At 33.5% G+C, this 23,151-nt stretch overlaps 1 protein-coding gene and 1 pseudogene across 2 annotated transcripts in view; one reads left to right on the forward strand and one right to left on the reverse strand.

Moving 5' to 3' along the window:
* GRID2 (glutamate ionotropic receptor delta type subunit 2) overlaps positions 1–23,151 on the reverse strand; it is a 1,444,174-nt gene that overhangs the window by 1,344,463 nt on the left and 76,560 nt on the right. The gene's annotated exons all lie outside the window — the stretch shown is intronic.
* Positions 1,721–1,839, forward strand: LOC122218040 (annotated as a pseudogene).

The raw sequence follows: 23,151 nt of genomic DNA on the forward strand, positions 1-23,151 counted from the left end.
TTGATTGTTTCCTTCACTGCGCAGCTTTTTATTTTGATGTTGTCCTAATAGTTTATTTTTTATTTTGTTTCCCTTGTTTGTGCCTCATTTTAATTAAAAATATAATAAAGGATAAGCTCTTTATTATTCCTTAAGCACTTTAGCTCTATTTTTCATGGAACAGTTAAAATACCTACTATTGAAGTAAATTCCTCTGTTGTCTTGGATGAAACAATGCTAAGTTAAAATGTAAATTTTCCCATAATACTTCACCAATAGCAAATGAGTCTAAACATTTCACACAATGTGTCAAGTCACTTAAAGGATCATTTCCTTAAATCAGTTTGGCTTTAATTAGTAACACCAAAATATTTATCATATCTAATTCTTTTGTCTCATTAAAAATCACAGATGTTTAACAAGAAATCTGCTAAGAGCTTATTACATATTTCAAAAGATACAATTTCTTTGATACCAAGGACTGGCTTGGTATATTTATATTTTATAAAATATAGTTTTCTATAAGGACAAATATTTAGAGAACATAAAGTGTTTAGCCTTCAGAGCCAGACTTCAGTTTGAAAATAATAACTAATACTTACTAATTGTTAAACTTTAGTATTCCCCTATGTAAAATGAAATACTTCCATGAAAGTCTAATTGCTTAGAGTGTTACAAGGAATGGAAATATTATATTTAAAAATATGGCATATAATAAATAGTTAGTAAATGTTACCCATCATATTGTAACTATATCCAATATTTTGTAGAAAGCATGTTCTATCTATGAGACAGATATGTGGTCCCATGAATGTACATAGAATAAATATATCAGGAACAAGAGAGCTGGCAATTGGCAAGAATGAAGATTTTGAGTTTGAAGACCTGGTTTAAGCATTGATTCTGCTTAGTTAACATTTTGTATCTCTTGCACAAATAATTTCAACTAACTTTTACTTTCCTGATTAGTGAAAAGATGATAATATCTATTAATGTGGTTTTTGCAATGTATCTGAAAATCTTTTTAAAGAGCTACAAAACTATTATTTTATTATACATCTTCATTTTTTCAAGGTACTAATTAAATAGATGAATTGGTCAAAAGCTGTCCTCCTACTATTTTCTGAGTTCCTACAAGGCAGAGATCATCTTATTTCCTTTTAATGATTTCTTGAAAAACATTAATTGTTTTTTGTTATTGCAAAAACATCCCTGTTACTAGTGAGTATACCAACAAAATATGTGGGCATTCAAGCTACTTTTTTATTAATTATTAGAGAAAATACTATATTCTACACAAACTATTTTAAAGAAAATATTGGGCAAGTTCATTTAATTCAGAACTTAAAAACATTCTGTAATTTTAATTTAGGTCAGAGATTGTATTTTGTCAAAATGTATCACTAACAGAATGAAATATGAATTACCTTTCATTACCACTGAACACTAAGAATAAACAACTGGAAAGTAAACTACTGGGAAGAAGTCAAAAAGTAACAGTAAACAAATGCAAAATATAAATTTTATAAAATTGCATGGCTATTAAACAGAACTTATGTGGAAAGAAGTATACTAATTGACACAAATTTATGTTAATTAAGTATTGCAAATGCTACTTACATCAAGTCACAATAAATGTCATTGAGATTACATATGATTATAGAAGCCAGGCACTTGGTGGAGGCCACTGCACAGACCAGACTTCACTCGCTCACCTACCTCACTCTATTCCTCTACAACCATGTCTGAAACATCCAACATGGCTGAGATTGAGAACTGAAGAAGACAGAAACACAGGATAAAATTCTACGACCTTCAAAAGAAGTGACAGAACAGGAGAAGCAACCAGGCAAATCATAATAAAGCATGCACCACCAATATGCACTGTACATCCCACAAAAGCACTGCCTTATTTTACTTCTTTTAGCTGTTTAACTTTGTAAGATGCAGAGAGGTTGGATCAAGTTTAAATGACTGTGCTTCCCCTTTTCACATCAAAGAATCGAGAAGTACTGCCAACAAAGGCCATGCCAGCCTCTACCACCTGCCTGTCTGGCCAGCAGGGAAGGAAAAGAACTTGCATGTTGGTGAAGGAAGAAGCTCGGTGGGAGGACAGTGAAATCTAGAGTAAAAACCAAGTTGGTCCAACGTGTTCTGTAGGCTACAAAATGCAGTTTACTCAGAGTGTTATTTTTTGTTGTTATTCAAACGATTTTAATCTCTGGAATGCACAATGTTTAAATATGAAAATAGTTTTAAAATCTGAAAAAAAAAACATACAGAAAACTGTAATAATTCTTACAAGTTGGACTTCAGAGAAAATGAATAAATTTTAAGAATTAAAACTTATTCAATGTAGAAATTTGGAAGCTTATTTAATCAGGCTTATTCTACGATTTTTTTCTTTTTTAAATGTTTTATTTTTTTATTATTTTTTGTTTTAGAGAGAGAGAAAGAGTGCAAGAGGGGGAAGGGACATAAGGAGAGGGAGAGACAGAGTCTTAGGCAGGCTCCATGCTCAGCACAGAGTCCGACACAGGGCCCAACCTCACAACCCTGGCATCATGACCTGAGCTGGACACTCAACCAACTGAGCCATCCAGGCACCCCAGTAATTGTTTTTATAAGGTGTAATTTATCATCCCTGGTGCAAAATATTTATATTTTTTTAAGCTAAAATATCAATAGGGAGCTTAACACACACAGTAATCAGTGAACTACAGACTACAAAACTAACCACACCACAACATCTAGGACAAGATCAAAACATCTGGCCTGTGTGAAAAAAGTTTCCTAGAATGCATGCATAAGGAACATTACTTACTAAGATTAATATACCCTATGCTGATCAATAGATTATTTGCTAAAATTGCTGTTCACCATCAGTAAAGAGTGACCCTTAAATAAAATCAGTGAAAATAACCCCTTCTTCACTTGTTGGCTAAGGTCAAGTATGGTTAACACTCAGTGAAAACAATTAAGAAATCATAACATGTTTTAAAAAGATGTGGAATTGCATATGATTGTATTATTACAAATACAAATAACATGCTGATGGTCTTTATTGAAACGAAAATTACAGCCCAATAATTAGGCATTGAGGTGTCACATAAAAACCTAGCAAATACCATAAAGGAGATCAGTGGTATTTCCACTGGCTTGCTGTGTAACCCTGGACAAACCAAGTCACCTTTTGTGACTTGGCTGCTTAATTTTTGAAAACATGATGACTGAAGTGATAAACTCAAATTGGTATAATTCAAAATGACCAACACTAATTGCATAAATATATCTAACTGGGAAGGCATTTCATCAGATCACCAGATTGTAACATAAAAATTCCATAAGAATGAATATCCAGATAGCTTTATTTTCTGATCCATGTACTTATTTTCCCCTGACTAGATCAATAAGTATGAAAAACAATGCTCTCCAGATCATTTCTTCTAGGTTGGGGCTTAGGTAGATCTTCAGTTTAAGTACTGAATTCAACTATGAATTCAATTGTACTATCCCATCAAATATTCTGAGAACTTAATATGTATTAATTATCAAGTGGCAGATGACTTCTAAAAATAACTCTTCAAATACTAAATTTCTGAGGATGCTGATTATATAAAACCATCCAAAAACATAGATAAGCCATGTCATCTAGCATGCCGCTATATTATACAGATAGAAATTTACATCTCCATTTCCCCCATCATGACAAATAAAACATTTTCTGTTTTCACACACACAAAAAAATAGTATGAAACAAGAATATTATGATGCGTCTCTAAATTTTTCAAACTTAGGGGAGCCTGGGTCGTTCAGTCAGTTAGGCTTCCGACTTTGGCTCAGGTCATGATGTCATATTCTAAGTTCGGGGCCCACATCGGGCTCTGTGCTGACAGCTCAGAGCCTGGAGCCTGTTTCAGATTCTGTGTTTCCCTCCCTCTCTCTGCCCCTCCACTGCTCATGCTCTCTCTGTCTCTCAAAAATAAATAAACATTTTAAAAATTAAAAAAAATTCTTCAAATTTAAACAGTATATTATTTATAGGACTTAATCACCCCCCCAAAAAAAACAAAAACAAAAACAACAACTTGACCCAACCACTCTGAACCCAGGAAGTATTTTAATAATAAAATATAAATTTCTTAATTAAAAAAGAAAACTAAAAACATGAAAAGAACCAAAAACTAAGCATAAAATTACATAAAACAAATACTTTCCTATTTAACTGTTGGCCACCTATAAATATGTTCAAGACTGTCTTAGATTTATAAATTCAATAACATGCAGATTTATTCTCATCATAAATAGGTTAGGTGAAGAGAGGTTTCAAAAACAAAAATTCAGAAAAATGCAATTTAGCATTAGTGTGATCATGGCAGTTTCAAGACCAGTCACTGCCCCTTTCTGTATTTTTTTAATCCATTATACATTTTTGTGCTTGTACTTTTGTTTCATAGTTTGCAGGAGTATTATTCTCCTCTTTGTTTTCAGTTACTCTATTTTTATTACTTGCTTATTCTCATTTACTTATTTGCATTCAATCATTACCTAATCCTTCATTAGCATACTTCCATTCTTTTTTATTCTTGATTCTTGATTCTTGATTCTTTTGCTTAATGCTGAAGATTTGGGTTTTGCTTAATGTTGAAGATTTGGCCTCTATTTATCATCTTGTTCCTCCTTCAAATTCCCTTTCTTTCACCTAAATTCTGTGTCCTACTATGCTTGTGTGTGTGTGAGTGCTAAGTATATATCTGCAGATATAACACTGTGTAGCATGAGTCAGAATATGATCAGAAGAGGAAGTCAAGATAGAGTAACAAAACGCAGGATAAAGATAGGTTTTAGTTTCTTCAACAAAATGGTTAGAAAGTAATATTTTGAGAATTGACTGTATTGGTACTTCGTTAGTATCAGTTTTAGTAGATTACTGCCAGTCTTTCCAGACCTGAGACCTAGATGCAGAAGACACTTGGTAAATATAATCAAGTGTTACACTAAATGTACTTTACCTGTTCATTTGTCCTATTCATGTTACATATTTTACTTTGTATCAAAACATATAGTAGGTCATTTAAATAAATATTTAAGTGTCATTCAGAAGAAGAAATCTGTTATAATTTCTCTTTCCCAGCCAGAATTATAGTTTCTAGTATGATTTAAAACTCTAACGGAAGGGCGCCTGGGTGGCTCAGTCAGTTAAGTGTCCAACTCTTCATTTTGGATCAGGTCATGATCCCCCAGTCAAGAGACAGAGCCCCACCTCAGGATCAGCACAGAGTGTGGAGCCTGCCTGGGACTCTCTCTCCCTCTCTCTCTCTCTCTCTCTCTCTCTCTGTCTCTTCCCCTCCCCTGCTCGTGCACACTTACTCACCTGTGCTCACTCTCTCTCTCTCTCTCTGTCTCTTCCCCTCCCCTGCTCATGCACACTTACTCACCTGTGCTCACTCGCTCTCTCTCTCTCTCATAATAAATAAACTTTAAAAAATAGCTCTAATGGAAAATAACTCTGTTCATACCTCTGTCGATTTATCCTTTAACTGAGGTTTAGCTCAAGAACTTAGATGTAATCACAAACTGCATTTCCAGCCAATGGGGCTGGAAAGAAGATCTATGTAGTCTGGCTCTAAAGGATTAGGAACTATGGCATTACCAGTTTGTCACAGTATTATTAAATAAAACTATCAATCACAAGGACTGAGAGTACACAGATGCACAGTGACAACACTTTTAATGTTTTGTTGGTGTTTATCAAATGAAAGGTAGCAGTGTTAAGAATACATTCAATGAAATATTTTATCAGTGATAGAAGCATCATTTTTAAAACATAATTTGGAAAACCATCAAAACTGTCAATTTCTTGAAAATACACTTCTAATAAGCAGTTACTGAAATAAAATTATTAAAATACAGTTTGATGTCTGTATTTTTATTATCTGTTTGATACATTATTTTACATTTGATAAAATATATCTATTTTATATATATTATATATTATCTTATTTTTATTTTTAGATTTTTAGATTTTTACTAAGTATTTCCCATGTAATTACATCTTATTATCTGACAATATAATGTTTTAAAAATATATATACATAGGTTTTCAAGTGAAATGCTTCCTTAGTATATTAGTAAATGTATACTTTAATTATGTATCTAACAATATTTATTAATTAATCTCAAATTGAATTCACATTTAGAATTATGAAAGGGAGCAACAATTAAGATTACAAGATTTACATGTTCATATTACATTAAGTTTTAATCCCACATTATAGTTATCAACATTTTGGGGTTTTTTTTTTTATTTCAAACATGAGGTATAAGTTTACATGGATAGGTAATTTGTTCTACTCCTTTAAAAAATAATGTTTAAACTTTTAGAGAGAAATCTTTTAAGGTTGTATGCATGATTCTACAGATTGCCTATATAAATGAAGAGGAAAGAAAATGATATGGATGAATATGATTGGCCCTGTATGATTGGTAAATATGACGAAAAATATATCATGTCAGTAATGGAGGGTAGGAGAGGCAATAAGGGAATATTCAGGTAAAATAATAATTTTTAAATCATACAGTCTTTTTTTCCTTTAGCTACAAGGGATGTTACTGAGAAAAATAACAATATTTTAATAATGCCTATATTTTAGGTAAGTAGCATATCAGTGTTAATTTTCCAATTCTAACTATTTCAAGGAAGTAAGAGATTATCTTTGCTGTTTTAGAAATGTACACTAATGTATCTAAAATTAAAGAGTTATCGTGTGTGCAAGTTACTCTTAAATGGTTCACAGTAATACATACAATTTAAAAAAAAAATTTGTTTTTAAATGATACAGATTCAGGATACATAATTGAAATGTGCCTTAGGTCAACCAATGTAAATCTACAATGACTAGTCATAATGAGTCCTACTGGTAGTTGTCAGTGATATGTTTCCATAAAATAAAGTTTCAGACAAAAACTGTAGGTTTTTCAAAAACAGAATTGAAGACAGACACTATGACAGACCTGTCATAGCCTGAGGGAGGGTCATTTTTTTTTTTTAATGGCTCTTTCAGAATCAATTTCAACAGCAGATACCAGTGTGGGAGTCTTTTCACAAAAGCAAGGAAAATACTGTAATGGGAGAGAGAGTGCTAGTCTTTTATAGCAAAGCTGCCTATGGCAACTCAACTTGCTATTACCTGTCAATACTTCAACAGAAACAATGGAAAAGGGGTTGCACCTAAAAAGTCCAAAGTAGTAAGAGGGTAACAGTGGGTACAGAGAGAGACAACACACTCCTTGAGGACAGATTTTTTTTTTATCTACATCTGTAATCCACTCAGTCCTCTCTTTATCCCATAACATTTTGTTTTTCTACCTAAAGATCAGAAAAACTACCGGGGGATGGGAGGGGCAAACCCCAGGGAGCATTTCTAAATGTTAGATGATATTTATTATTTTCAAGGTAAACAATGTGAGTAGTCAGTGGCTACAGTAAGAGTAATACTATTATTATTGATAATATTGATAACATTATTTAATATTTAAGCTCACTCCATGCCAGAGGCAGCATTAAGCACTTAACTATACACATTATGGCTTTTAATACCTAAAATAATTTCATAAGGTAGGTACTGATAGTTTCAGTTGGAGATAGGGATATTATGAAGTTGCATAAATTGTTCAAGATCACAAAAGCAGCAGTTAACAGTTTAACTTCAGAGCTTACACCTCTATAAAACAGTTTGATGACCATATGCAACTTCACAATGTACAAAATGTTCCAAGTGTATTCCATATAGAGACTGATAGATTAACCAATCCATTATGAGTCACTATTTCTAACATAACTTTTAGAAAATACAGTATTCCTTGACATCAAATTATATGAATTTCTTATGAATTTGTGAATTCCCAACTTATGTGAATATTTCTTTAGCTGACAATAAGGAACAAACTATTTGCAAGTAAGGAAAATGTAACGTGCTAGGATCACAACTGAAGCTAGAAATTTCTGGCTTGATTTTATTCATTCAACAAATTTTATTAGGTGCCTATTTTGTCCAAGGCAGTGTTCTGGATACCAAGGAAGGCATGGTTAAGGAGACATAAATTCCTGGTATTTTGGAAATTTTTTCTTCATGGAAAAAAAAAAAACAGAAAATATACAAGATAAAAATATAGAGCACAGTATAAGATAATAAGAGCTAGGATAAAAAGTGGGGCGCCTGGGTGGCTCAGTCGGTTAAGCGTCCGACTTCAGCTCAGGTCATGATCTCACGGTCTGTGAGTTCGAGCCCCGCGTCGGGCTCTGTGCTGACAGCTCAGAGCCTGGAGCCTGTTTCAGATTCTGTGTCTCCCTCTCTCTCTGCTCCTCCCCCGTTCATGCTCTCTCTCTGTCTCAAAAATAATAAATAAAAACGTTAAAAAAATTAAAAAAAAAAAAGTAAAGTAGCAATACTGCAATAGACAGAATAGGTCTGTCTCATGTTGAGTAAAATCTACAACTCCCCATATTCCATTCACTGATTTTAGTTTTTCCCACTAGAGACAAACAGGAGAAAAAGAATCTTTTCTTTTAAAGAAAATAGCCTTTAAATTGTTTAATCATCTTTGACATCCTACCAGAAAATCTTTATATTTAAAATACACAGATTCTAATTTTATTAAATGCACATGATATGAAATTATTTTGTCTATTCTCTCCTGGACTCGATCCATTCTATTAATATCCCTCTACAACCACGGACAGATCTAAAAGAATCACAAGATGTGGTTGGATCAAGGCAGAGTAAACTTTTTCACTTTTTCTTTCTGTATACTGGAGTTCTATATCCTATGGATAACACCATGAATTCTAATAGAATTGGGAATAAAGGTCAGTTCTGACATTTATTACTAAATGGTTTTGGACAGGTTATTTATTCTCATTCCATTACTGTTCTTTATTGGTATACTATTCATAGGAATCTCGATCTCACTGCTTTGTTGTTGAAGATAAATAGGTGAGTATATGAAAGTTACTAGCTGAAGGTATACAGGTAGTACACAGTTAATGTTAGTTTCTCTCTTCCTCCCATATTGAGTTCAGAGTTGAGCTAAATTTGCATGCTGTAGTCAAAGTTTACCCTCTTCTCTCACTGTATCCTTGTTTTTACTGCTTCCGGTTGTTCTGTTTTGGGTTTTTGTTTTTAAATTTTTATTTATTTTTGAGAGAGAGAGAGAGAGAGAGAGAGAGAGAAACAGAGTGCAAGTGAGGGAAGAGCAGAGAGAGAGAAAGAGAAACACAGAATCTGAAGCAGGCTCCAGGCTCTGAGCTGTCAGCACAGAGTCTGATGCGGGGCTCAAATTCACTAACCCTAAGATCATGACCTGAGCTGAAGTCAGACGCTCAACCGACTGAGCCACAGGTGCCTTTTTTTTGTTTTTTCAAGACATTAGAGTTAACTTTGTTAAATACAATTTTGACCATCCTCATCTATTCTCTAAATTTTTCCCAGTTTTTTGGGGGGGTTTCAATGTTGTAATTCAACAAATTCCTATTCTTTCCAGCTTCATAGCACCTGCAAGTTTGAGAAGATGGTTTCTAATATTCTTATCCAAGTTAATCATGAAAATTTAGAGTATGACAAAGTCAGGGATGGAGTCTTAAGCCACTAGTAATCTGCATTTCAGTTAATACTAATCCATAACTCATGATTATCTAAATATGATCTTTCAACCAATTAAAATCCTGCCTGGTTCTATCATCTGTCAATATTTTTCTATCTTGCCAAAAGAGACATTAAAAGAGATCTTTGAAATGTCTTATTGAAATGTAGATACATTAACTCCACATCTTTTTTTAGAGTGTATTTGAAGGAAATTCCAGTCATAAAGATTGTAGTACCTACTTGAGAAACAATTATGACATTCATAGCATTTATTAAGGTGGAAATTTACACAATTAGATATTCAAACAAATCCTTACAAGTGTGAAGCTGCACATGATACAGTTTTAACAGTTCCCAGAGTTTTTTTTTTTGTTTGTTTTGTTTTTTTTTTTTTTACCTACAGAGAAAATGGTCACATTATTTTGTAAAGGGAATCAGGTTCATGTCATATCAGTCACTGAGTTTTCATGTAACAGAGGAAAATGATGTAAAGAAAACACTTTATAAAGTTTTTAAATGTATATATGCCATACTGTCCCTTGCCCATACCTCTCCTATGCATAAGGAGTATAGTAAAATCAATTAAATGACCACTTTTTTTTTAATTTTTTTTTTACATGTATTTATTTTTGAGAAACAGTGAGACAAAGAGTGAGCAGGGGAGGGGCAGAGAGATAGGGAGACACAGAATCTGAAGCAGACTCCAGGCTCTGAGCAAGCGGTGAGCACAGAGCCTGATGCGGGGCTCAAACCCACGAACTGTGAGATCATGACCTGAGCCCAAGTTGGACGCTCAACCAACTGAGCCACCCAGGCGGCGCTTAAATGGCCACTTTTAAAAACCATAATTTCTGTGTAAAAATATCAGATACTGGTAGCCATATCAAAGTACTGTGGAAATTATTTTTATAGATGAGCTTTTCACTAAATACCTAGTTCAGAATTTCTTTCTAAAATGTCAAACTTTCTAAATTATCAACATTATGTTATTACTTAGTACACGATAAAATTGTTGTGTATGCAAATCAATTTGAAAATTATTAGGTTAAATACAATGAAGGATCAGTTTCCATTATTGTGATGCTGCTTTGGGTGTATGTTAACATGTACTGTGAATCCCCAAACAGAAATGTAGTACGCTACCATTCCTCATGATCCACTAACCACAAAACCTAGTTTTCTCATATAACTTACTAACATTTCCAAATTTCATCTTTATAACAGTTATTGAGGTTAGATAATAAATATTTTAACCACAAGAAGTATTACAGGGACTGAGCTCTAATGTTGGAGTTAAGAGTCAGGTCTATCTCTCACACACAGACACACAGACACACACAAAATCATAGGAGGCAAGGAATCAGGAATTAAATTAAAAACTTTTTGTATGAAATGAGACTCATGAGAACAGGGAGTAGTCAATGTTTGGTGGTCATTGCTGGAGTACTATATACCTAGGACTGCTTAAAAAGAACAAGACTTGGAGAATAATGCAGGGTCCCAGTGATGTGAACTGAGAGTCTTCAAGTGATGGTGGTTACTGCTAAACCTAGCTGATCTGTAGCATGCTTATTTAGATTGTGCTTTTACCCTTCCTCAGGATGAAGAATTATATTAACATTCAGAAGATCTAGTCATGAGGAAATGTAGAAGGCAAGGGGATGAGTTGGCTGATGACTAGAGAGAGGCCCAAGGATACTACTGTGACTATACTATTGGAAATGCTATTACAACTTCAGGAAAATAGTGAAACTACAGGCAGAATATTGTGACTATATAGTAAAGTCGGAGAAACCAAAGCTTTCTTCTGGTTTTCAATACAGCCAGTGACCTTAAAACAATAAAAACTCTTCCAGGTACATAAAACTCTCCTCTTTTTCCTGACAGCAATATCAGCAATTGCCGTCAGCAAAATAATTTGGCAGAAAATTGATCTCTTTTAGAGTTCTCTGACAGAAGATGAACAAACAATCTCCTTAAGCACCAGGTAGCACTGGTAGGAAATACATAGTAACTCTTCCAACAACAAGAAATATTTTTTTTTAAATATTGGTTCACAAAAAAAAAATGTTGAACATCTTTATTAGCCAAGAAAAATTGTATTTATACTACAGACTTTAAAACTCTTTTCAAAATGTAAGAAAAGCCCATTCTAAACTGAGAAATTGCTTAAAATAGGTAATCTATCATCCCATGTTCTGGCAATTATTACTGCATAATATTAAGTCATAATATCAAGATAGTATCCACCAGAGATAACTTTCCACTTCTATTTACATCTTTCTTTCTCTCCACTGACTATATACCCTTATTCACGTTTCTGCTCCTGGGCACAGCTACAGCAACATGGCTTAGTCTCCCATTTATCCTGGTCTAACACACTTATTAGCCAGGAATTGTCAAGAGAAGTAATCTTTGATAAATATTCCTGTCTGTTGTTCGTTGAGGGACATATTGGGAGGTGTGATCAAGGCTTATAAAAACATATTTCACAATGTATCTCATTCTCTGGATACTGCCTACTCTTCCTTCAAGCACAGTTGCTTTTACTGTTTTGTCTTTCATAATATCTCCTATACAAAATAAAGAAGCAAATAAAATATTTTGGGTACATAAAAAGGAAGAAGAAAAATATCAGAATGTGTCATTTCTGGATATATCTAGGTATCATCCCTCAATCTCCATTACATCTTTTTATTCCTAGAGTTAAAATATTGTTTAGGACAGTGAGAAATACCATATTTCTGAGTATCTAAAGTTATACATGCCTTAAATTATTAGAACTGAAATATAAATATACATGTTAGATAAATCACTATCAACTGTTTAAACTCATAGCCCCAGTGTACTTTGAAATTGTTATATTCCACTAAAAATGTCTGCTCTATTAGGGTTTATTAAGCATATTACATCTGCAATTGAGAGGTAAAAGAAACACAACAGTTATCTTCCATTTTACCTTATCATCAATACCAAATTAATGATTGACATATAGGGAGTCATTTTTACATTAAATCTGTAAAGGTGACAAAAATATATAAATATCTCAATTAAATTTTCTAGTCCTTCATAGCACTGTCTGTTTATATTTCCCTGATATCTAGAAAGTTAGTCACAATATTTTGTATAAATTCAAAATAATTCAATAAACAATATATTTATTTACATAGCCATTTGTTTTAATACGTATTTTCTTTTGAGCAACTTTTAATACATATCTTATCCAGCACAGTGAAGCAAAACAGATTTTGTTATCAATTAGTGCTATAGAAAAGTCTTAAAAATAATAGGGGCTTAATTTAAGAATAAATATTTTTTGCTTATAATATTTTCTCTTTTCTACTACCTGATTTTCCTTCTCAAAGATCTTCTTTTGTTTTTGCTGCCTGTAATGCTATCTACATGGCTGCCAACTAAAATTAATTCCCATTTATTTCAGTAATATATTTTGTCATTACTTTGACACTACTGAAATGGAGAGTGTTGACAGTTTAATTTTTAATTGTCATACATCTGGACTTTAAAATTAATATTACAGTTCTGGTTTTCCCTTAAGAAATATGAAACAGAATACATGGTACATATCACTCTGATGATCACATTAGCAATGCCCTAACTGAATGCGAATATAGAATAATTATCCCCAATAAAATCTAGCCTGTAGAAAAGAAAGGAATCACGACAAAGTAGCAAAATGACAGACATGTTTCCTAGTTAGGTTGAAACAGTTAAACAACAACAACACAACAAAAAGATGTAGGCATTACTATTTGAAAATACTTTGACCTCATTGCAGAGTTTTATCTGGAGGACATCACTGAATAGAATAGCATACAAAATTACTACCACATAAAAATGAATTTTAATTGTCAGATCACATAATGATGTGTATGCTGGGGGTGACATTTCACAAAGGGCATATTTTAGCTATTGAAGTATTGGAGGACTTAGTTCAAGGGTAAATTGCCAATTTATACATAACACAATACAAATTAAGTGTTTTACTTCCTATGTTTAACTCTTTAGAGCCCAGGGTAGGCCACCTCAAAATGTGTCACAATGGCATATTTATTATTTTGAATTAAAGTTACTTAGGAAACAGTCAGTACAGAGAGAACACTCTGACCATTCTTTGTCCAGAAAGCAGGAAATAAATCTCCCATGTGAAAGGTACCCTCCTTGCACCAGGAGGTAAAGAGACATCCTTATTACCAGAGATAGGAAATTCAGAGCCAAAAAAGCTATATAAACAAATCTGGTTACTTTTAGTGCCCCAGCTCCTGTTTAGAGTTCTTTACTGCTTGAAGTTTCTACGCATTAAGCTTTCTTTGCCATGCCAATTCCTTACACATTTGTTTCTTTTTCTAATATGTACAAAAGCCAAATATCTCAGTCACTTGGGGGGGGAGGTCTCAATTTTACTGCTTGGCTTCAGCATGAATGTAATTAAACCTTTTTAATCTGTTTCATGTCAATTTAACTCTTAATCAGCCAAAAGAACTTTGAAAAGTAGAGAAAAATTTCCCTCCCAACAACTCAATATAAAGTCTTTCCAATTGAAAACAAAGGATATGCAAAATGTAGAACTATATTTACACAAACATTTGTTTATTCTAATTTTTTTTTAAATGTTTTAATTTTGAGAGAGAGAGAGACAGAGTGTGAGCAGGTAAGGAGCAGAGAGAGAGGGAGGCACAGAATCCAAAGCAGGCCCTAGGCTTTGAGCTGTCAGAACAGAACCCAACTCTGCGCTCAAACCCACGAACAAAGAGATCATGACCTGAGCAAAGTCAGGCTTAACAGACTAAGCCACCCAGGCGCCCATCTAATTTTTTTTTTAATTTTTTTTAATGTCTATTTATTTTTGAGAGAGAGAAAGAGAGACACAGCGTGAGAGGAGAGGGGCAGAGCGAGAGGGAGACACATAATCCAAAGCAGGATCCAGGCTCTGAGCTGTAAGAACAGAGCCCTACGTGGGGCTCAAACTCACCAGCTGTGAGATTATGACCTGAGCCAAAGTCAGCTGCCCAACCTACTGAGCCACCCAGGCACTCCTCATCTAATTTGTTTTTAAAACATATTTATGGTTACCTCATCATTCAGGAGCTCTAAATAATGTCAAAGGCCTAAAACTTTACAACTAAAACTAAGTGATATTAATTTTGTGTTTGTTTTTTTTTTTTTTTAACACAGATGAAAAAAAATGCAGCAAAGAGCTATAGTTTATAAATTCCATTACTGGAAGGATTACACATCTTGACTTCAGTTTTTATAATATCAACATGGTTACAACAAACTAAAAATAACATTAGAGAAAAAGTGGTTTTAATTCCTTATCTCAGACTGTGTAAGAATGTCTCTATTCTTTGTAACTCCAAGTGATATTCTTTGTTGTCACAAATAAAATATCTAATGTAAAAACTGAGCATTTAAATACTTTTAAAGGGGCACCTGGGTGGCTCAGTCAGTTAAGCGGCCGACTTTGGCTCAGGTCGTGATCTCGCGGTCTGTGAGCTCGAGCCCCGCGTCGGGCTCTGTGCTGACAGCTCAGAGCCTGGAGCCTGTTTCAGATTCTGTGTCTCCCTCTCTCTTACCCTCCCCCGTTCATGCTCTGTCTCTCTCTGTGTCAAAAATAAATAAACGTAAAAAAAAAAAAAATTAAATACTTTTAAAATTCACCAAATACAGGAGTGCTGATGCATAGGGGCACTTGCACCCCAATGTTTATAGCAGCACTTTCAACAATAGCCAAATTATGGAAAGACCCTAAATGTCCATCAACTATTGAATGGATAAAGAAGCTGTGGTTTATATATACAGTGGAATACTACTTGGCAATGAGAAAGAATGAAATATAGCCTTTTGTAGCAATGTGGATGGAACTGGAGAGTGTTATGCTAAGTGAAATAAGTCATTCACAGAAACACAGATACCATATGTTTTCACTCTTATGTGGATCCTGAGAAACTTAACAGAAGACCATGGGGGAGGGGAAGGAAAAAAAAAGTTACAGAGAGGGAAGGAAGCAAACCATAAGAGATTCTTAAAAACTGAGAATAAACTGAGGGTTGATGGGGGGTGGGAGGGAGGGGAGGGTGGGTGATGGTCACTGAGGAGCGCACCTGTTGGGATGAGCACTGGGTGTTGTATGGAAACCAATTTGACAATAAATTTCATATTAATAAATTAATTAATTAAGTTAATTAAATTCACCAAATAGCAAACAAATACTAACAATTTACAGAAACTACCCAAACTATTTAGCCATATAGTTATTTCCAGAAGTGGTCAAAATTTTTAATTATATCCAAAGAGATGTGCAATATCAAAGGGTAGTCTAAATATGTGTATTATAAATGTTTATGAGAATAAATCAAATCATAAAGATCAAAATTTATGGAAGGAAAGTTAACATGACTATTTTGTAACACTAGATATTCTGAACAATGACCCTGGAGCTGGCCTATTTTTTTTGACAGATGCATTTTTATATTTTAGAGGACACACCTAACACTTCTCAAGATGTAAGGAAACATCTTTAAAGTGGCAAGCCCATGGTGCATGATGGTGATCCAGGTTTCTCTCACAGCCCCAGCTTCATAAGCACTACCCTTTGGACAGCTTCCAAGGCCATTCCTAGAATGCCTGAAATGCATCACGAATCTCTACAGTCAATATCACTGAAACCTCAAGAGTTCTTCACGACTTCACATAATGAAGAATACCTAGACACCTACTAGCTTGAAGCATATTCTATCTGGAATTTTATTAATATATCAGTTCAAATATATGTGTGACTCCCAATTATTTGTATGCTTCCAGGTAACTCCTCCCACTATTAATATGTGGAACATTAGCTATATGAGTAGGATAGAAATCCAGGATTACTGGCTAACAGAATGTAGAACGATGTTTTTAAGTGTTACTCCATGTAAATTCCTCAAAGCCCTCTACATCTGAAGGAATGATGAGCCTACTTTATCTAAGGTGATTTTCTGTGCACTAAAGGTATAAAAATGACAAATATGCAAAAATTCTAATAGAGTTTCAATCTATTTGAGACTCTACAGACAATGTACACAAACACCCTCATTTTAACTACAATATCTTTCTTCATCCCCTTTTTCTTTTAATACTTGTGATAATACTTTGATTAAAGCAAGAGTTTCATCAAGTATAGAAAAAACTTAGAGACCAATATATCATTAAGATAGAATAATATATTACATTTGGAAGAAAAGAATGGATAATAAATTTGCTTGTATTTTAGCAGCTACAAGGAACAATGTGTAGGTTTAAAATATTATTAAATACCAAGAAAATACTCCTGATTTTCAAGGAATACATTACTTGGAAGCAAACTCACAAGTGATATTTGAATTTTATAAATCCATTTTATAGTGAGGCTTCAAATAACTCAGGTAATAAGCCAAGCATCATTAAAAGGAGATAGGGGTAGAGGAAGAAGGAAAGGGGGAAATAAGAAGAGGAAGAAAAAGGAAAAGAAACACACAGAGTAACCACTACACCTCAGATCAGTACAACTAAAAAGGTCAGAAAATATCCGACTATTCAGAATAGTGGGAGAATTAATCACTTTATCTTTTAATCATTTTAAGGGTCTTAAATATATTTACCCTGGGATAAATCTTGAAGCCTTCCAGGAATAAGTGGAAGCCAAAATGCTGAACTGGAATGACTCTTTTGCTAGGAGTAAGGTAGAATTGAGCTCAAAGATGTATTTTAACAACTTCTAACTTTTCCTTTTGGAGCTTTGATACAATGCTTAATAATTTAGTTTATATTTGTAAAGAAAGTTTAACACTTACAAACAGAATTTCAAAATATCATTTTTTTAAAATTTCAATTTGATTTTTTAGAAAAGATGTACTCTAATAGTATCTAATAATGTTTATATCTATCTCCTGCAATAATCAAGATATTTGGCAAAATGAAAGAAATGACTTTAAGAAGACTATTGCAGTGATTTGATATACGTATATAAAATATTATATACATATAGAAATATATATGCATACTTGCACACTCATCCTCGAAAAATAAAACCAGTTATAAAATAAAGGTTTCCCTTTTTAAAACTGAAAGTTAATTTATCTTACACACAAATATCTTCAAGTCCTCACAAATATATGTCATTGATGAATCATACAGACTTTTTTCTCAACAATTGCTTTTAATTTCCAACAGCATATACCCATATTGTTACAAATGTTAAGTGAATCTTAACTGACTTTATATCACATGCCTAAATTTTTCAGCTATTTTTTAAATTAATATCACAAATATGATGTATAAGAGACTGAAGAAAGCTAAAAAGACATTAATCAGGTTTAGTAATGGCTACATCTAACATATTTAAAAAGCCCCCTATAGTCCAGGTTCAAAACTTTCCTTCCTCCTCCCCTGTTGGACTCCGCTGTTGCCATGCAGCTATCCAGCCAGCGTACTCTCACTCCCTTTTGTATGGGTGTTATACTGTTGCCATGGATATAGCTATCTCTACATTTTTTTCAGCTCCTCTTTTAAAATATGTTTTCTTCTCCAATCTCAGTAGAACATGTAATGTCATATACTCAATATAGTCACTTAACAGAATACAAAAATTATACTAAATTCTATATCCCTGAAATCATTTCAATCATAACATAGCTATAAATATGTTCAAACCCTAAATGTGTAGACACCTACCCGCTACATTTTTAATACTAATGGAATGCTCACTGACATACAGAAATTACATAGACCCAAAAACCTATTTAAAAAATGTATTTCGACTTAGGAGAAAAAATAAAATACCTGAAAAAACAGTAACAAATTTCCAGTCTGTAGACACCCTGAACTTCATTGTCTTTATCATGCCCTATGACTGTCTAAGAAAGAAAATTAAGTGGGATGCTAAACAGTCACAGCCAAAATTAAAACCACAGGGTAGATTTTAGAACACATGCATAAGAGAAAATAAATCTTTACACTAGCTGACAAATGAGCCAGAGTTCAATTTAGATTTCAGAATCAATTCACTGATATTCCACGTCAAATTGTTCACACATTGAAATTAAGCTCCACAGCACTTCCTTATGGTGGTGGTTAATTCCCTTTGAAGAATGAATGCATTAGAATAAAGAAACTTCAGCATTGTGGTGAAAATGTGTATTGCCCAAATGAATTCACTGAAGCAGATACAGAAATGAACCAATGACATTAGCATGGTGAAGTACAAGCACCTTCTAGATGACTGGCATTGCAGAAAAACAAAAAAAAAAAAAGTCCCACCTGATTAATATGACCATAAGTTTCCCATACCAGCATTAGTCAGTTGTCAATCCATCTTCCAGGGATCAAGAAAAAAAAACTGTCATTATTCAGTGATAAGACAGTACAACTACTAGAAAAATCATCCAAATCATGGTCTCCACATACAAAGTATATATTAGAAATAATAGAGATAATGCAGAATATAGGTTAAAAGTATAGATTATGGAGCCAGACAGCTGGGTTCAGATCTTGACTCAGACACTCAGTCAATGAGTAACCTTAGGTGAATTTATTAACTTTTTTGTGCCTCAGTTTTCTCACCTATACATAGGGATAATAATAGTTACCAATCTCAGCTATTGTGAAGATTAAATTATATATATAAAGCCCTCAGCATAGTGCCTAGAACCTAGTAAATCTTAAGAGTCTTTATACAAATCTCTAGAGAAATTATTAGATAATACTGGAGGGAAAAAAGTGGCTTTCTGGTTACAAAGTACTGATTATCTAAGAATTCTTATTTTTGATGTTACTAAGTGTATCATTTAGAGATTTTTGTGGGTCTGTAGATGAGATGTAATGTTATATCTGCCATTTTAGTTATATAACTGAATTAGTTAAAATGCTAGCTGAAAAAGCTGATTTTTAGGTGAAGAAAAAACCACCCTGGAGTGAATTGTTATAAGCCAGAAATAACTATACCACACGATTCCATATTTTGAAACATTTTATAAATTTTACATTCTGAAACACTAAATTAAAACAAAAAATTTTCAAAAATTTTATACCAAGAACTAATTTATATTAATATATAAGTGTATTTTTCCCAAAATACTGACTGACAAATGAACATGCAACATAAGTCAACAAAATATTCTCAAAATAGGTGAGAAAATGGGACAAACATAGAGCCAAAGCAAATACTCAAAGGTACGAGTTGGGGAGGACAGAACCTTTTCTTGTATATATTTGATATGATTTAATCTTCACTAAATCTCTATGATTTAGATTCCAGATAAGAAACTGAGGCTCAAAAGGCTAAATAACTTGTCCTTTTGTAGAGTTAGTAAACAATTTCTTCAAGAAATAAATATGCTAAAAGAGCCAAGGAAGTTTTTCACTTAGAACAGAAATTTTATGCTTGGAATAGATGCTAATTTTCTCCTAAACAGTATAATCTCACAACATTGTCACTACATAGTTAAAAACAAACAAACAAAACAAACAGAAAAGCCAACATGTACTTACAAGAACCTACTATGTATAAAACAAAAGGCGAAATAATACCAAAAAAAAAAAAAGAAGTAAAAATGCATTCCAAATATCAGTGGTATCCCTGCTTTGTTGCTACTAATCAATAAAGTGCAGATCACATCACATTGAAGATGAGCACTTTTGAATCTATACTGTAAACTAGTAGTTTTTCACATAATTAGATCATTTTAACCTGTTTGACAAGTTGCTTAACATAAACAATATTTTCTTCACCAAAGTAATAAGTATAGGATTAATATTCGTGCAGCGTGGCATCTCTACAACTATACCTTAGGGATGGCTTAAAAGACAATTTAAGACCTGTATATAATTAAAGACAATGAAAAAATAAAATTTTATTAGATGCCTGTAAGGCTACTAAAATAAGCTCGGGGGGGGGGGGGGGGGGGAAGTGGCTCTAGGGATATTTCCAACCTTTTCCTGAAGGGATGATCAGTTTTCAATGTGCAAGGATAGAAAACAGCATCACAAGAGGCCTCATACTATCACAACACTTGAGTAACTCCTATGTATCTCTGCTGGGTCCTCTCTATTAGTCTTTCATGGCTCTCAGAGCCAATAATGACCATATCACACGTGATCATAGTTTTTCTTCTTGTAAAATAATAGGTTATAGAATGTACTGTCCAACCTCATCATATCCCTCCATTTTTATATAATTTAATCACTAAAATTTAATTTCTATAAAGTAGATATTTAAATTTTAATTACCTTTTAAATAAATAGCAATATTTAACAGCTATGAATAAAAGGTCAAAATATATATGGGGTTTTTTGGTTTGTTTTCTATTATGATTAGACTCTATTAGGGAGTTACACTCTCCTTTCTTGTCTCCATGTATTTTACAGAGAATTTTAACAAAGTCCACACAATGTGAACAAAAGCACCCAAACAGCTATTAGCATCATGTTGGATTCCTCATACTCTTAAGTTAGAGCAAGAGACATTAAAAGAATTGTGAACTTAAGGAAAACTATTAGATAAAAAAATTAATGTCTAAGCATAGGATAATCACATCAATAATTACATTAATAATTATATCAATATATGTTTATTTGAAAATTAAACGTAGTTAGTATTTTCCATGTCTTGTTATTCTGGTAATAAAACTTTGTTTTTTAAGTGATAGCAAAACTTTTTTTTAATTTTTTATTTATTTAAAAAAAAATTTGAATGTTTATTTGTTTTTGAGAGACAGAGTATGAATGGAGGAGGAGCAGAGAGAGAGAGAGACACAGAATCAGAAGAAGGGTCCAGACTCTGAGCTGTCAGCACCAAGCCCAACACAGGGCTCAAACCCATGAACTGTAAGATCATGACCTGAGCCAAAGTCAGATGCCTAACCAACTGAGCCACCCAGGAGCCCCAAACCTTTTTTTTAAAAACCAGAACATAACTTTAGCCTAAATATAAATAGGTTCCAGAATAATTACCTTTAGGAAAATGGAAATGGTCATAATTCTTAAATTATATGTAAATGATATAAAAAAGATTTGATTTCTTTTAATATTAGATAAATGAAGATAAAATACATAAAACCATACTGGGTTTGTGAACATAAGAATATATATTATGACTAAGATTACCAGACATGAGGTAAATAATAGGCAGCATTATCATGTAGCAAATAAAATGCTTTGATTCATGTTTATGAGGTCAACTGGGTGTAAGTTACTCTTTCCCCAACATCTTTATGGTAAATTAAAATTGTTTAATAATTGCCTAAGTTGATAAAAAATAGGCATTTTTAAAATTTAAAATTTTAATTTTAAAATTTTAATTGTTTTCAAATCTGAAAGAATAAAAAATTCTAAGATCCTTATATACACACCAAATTATATAGGTGAGCTCTGTGAGTGTGTATGTGTGATGATGATTTCATTTTATCATGTCAAGGATACCCAATGGTAAACTATCAAAAAGAAAATTTTTCAAATACGATACCACCATCAAGCCAACATTTTTAAATATGCACACAAACATGTTAAGTTAGCCCTTTAAATTACAACCACCTATATACCAGGCACAAACATAAAAATGAATGTCTAAGACTAGTTTGAATCAGTGAATAACAATTTAATCTCCTGACAAAATTTAATTTTATCTCCAGGGTTGGGGTGATGAGTTAAAATCTTCAATTTTCAGTTCTGCTTGTTCATTAACTTAGCTTGCCAAGTCATTCAACTTCTCTAGGTCTCATTTTTTTTCTAATATCTAAAAAAAAAAAACAGCCCTTTAATAAATTCTAAAATCTTTTCTAATTCTAAAATTATATGATTTAAGATATTAAAAGATAATAATTATTGGTGCACTTCGGATGTCTACATAAAAGGACCAATGATCTCAAAAGTGCACTACAGGGAGGAGTCAACATGGCAGAGAAGTAGGGGGGGCCTCGAAGTTCCCTCATCCTTCAAACACAGCAGTTTTGAGGCCAGAAGACTTGGAATTCCAGGAATCCAGGCTACAGAGTGACAGAAACATCTCCAGGGGCCCACAGGGACAGCTTGGCGGGCCATAGGTGCATGACTGCTAATTGGGAGAGAGAAGATGGGCAGCTAGGCATGGAGGGGAGGGAACCCCTTCTATGGAGAGACAAAAGGTAGAAAAAGAGAAGCTGTGGAAGTGTAGGGTTGTATTTGAACAAGAGAAAAACCTCTCTGGACCATGGACTGGGGAACGGAAAAAAAGAGAGAGAGAGCCGGTTTCTAACTTGAAAACAGCTTTGGGAGTGATCAGGGTTGCAGGACTTTCTCTAGACTGGGGCTGGAAGCTCTGTAAACATGCCTGGGATGGGGGTTGGGAGGAGTCAGCTCTGAGCTGGTAGTGAGCTCAGAGGTGCACTGGGAGAGCAGTCCCCTCCCTCAAGTGCTGTGGAAAGGTTTAATTGCAGCTCTAAGGGCCAAAGATCCTGCAGGAGCCAGCCACAGGCCCTTTGTCAGCTGGGTGGAGTGGCACTACCCCAGAACCAAGGCA

The sequence above is a fragment of the Panthera leo genome, chromosome B1, assembly GCF_018350215.1.
Source record: "Panthera leo isolate Ple1 chromosome B1, P.leo_Ple1_pat1.1, whole genome shotgun sequence".
Classification (NCBI taxonomy): domain Eukaryota; kingdom Metazoa; phylum Chordata; class Mammalia; order Carnivora; family Felidae; genus Panthera; species Panthera leo.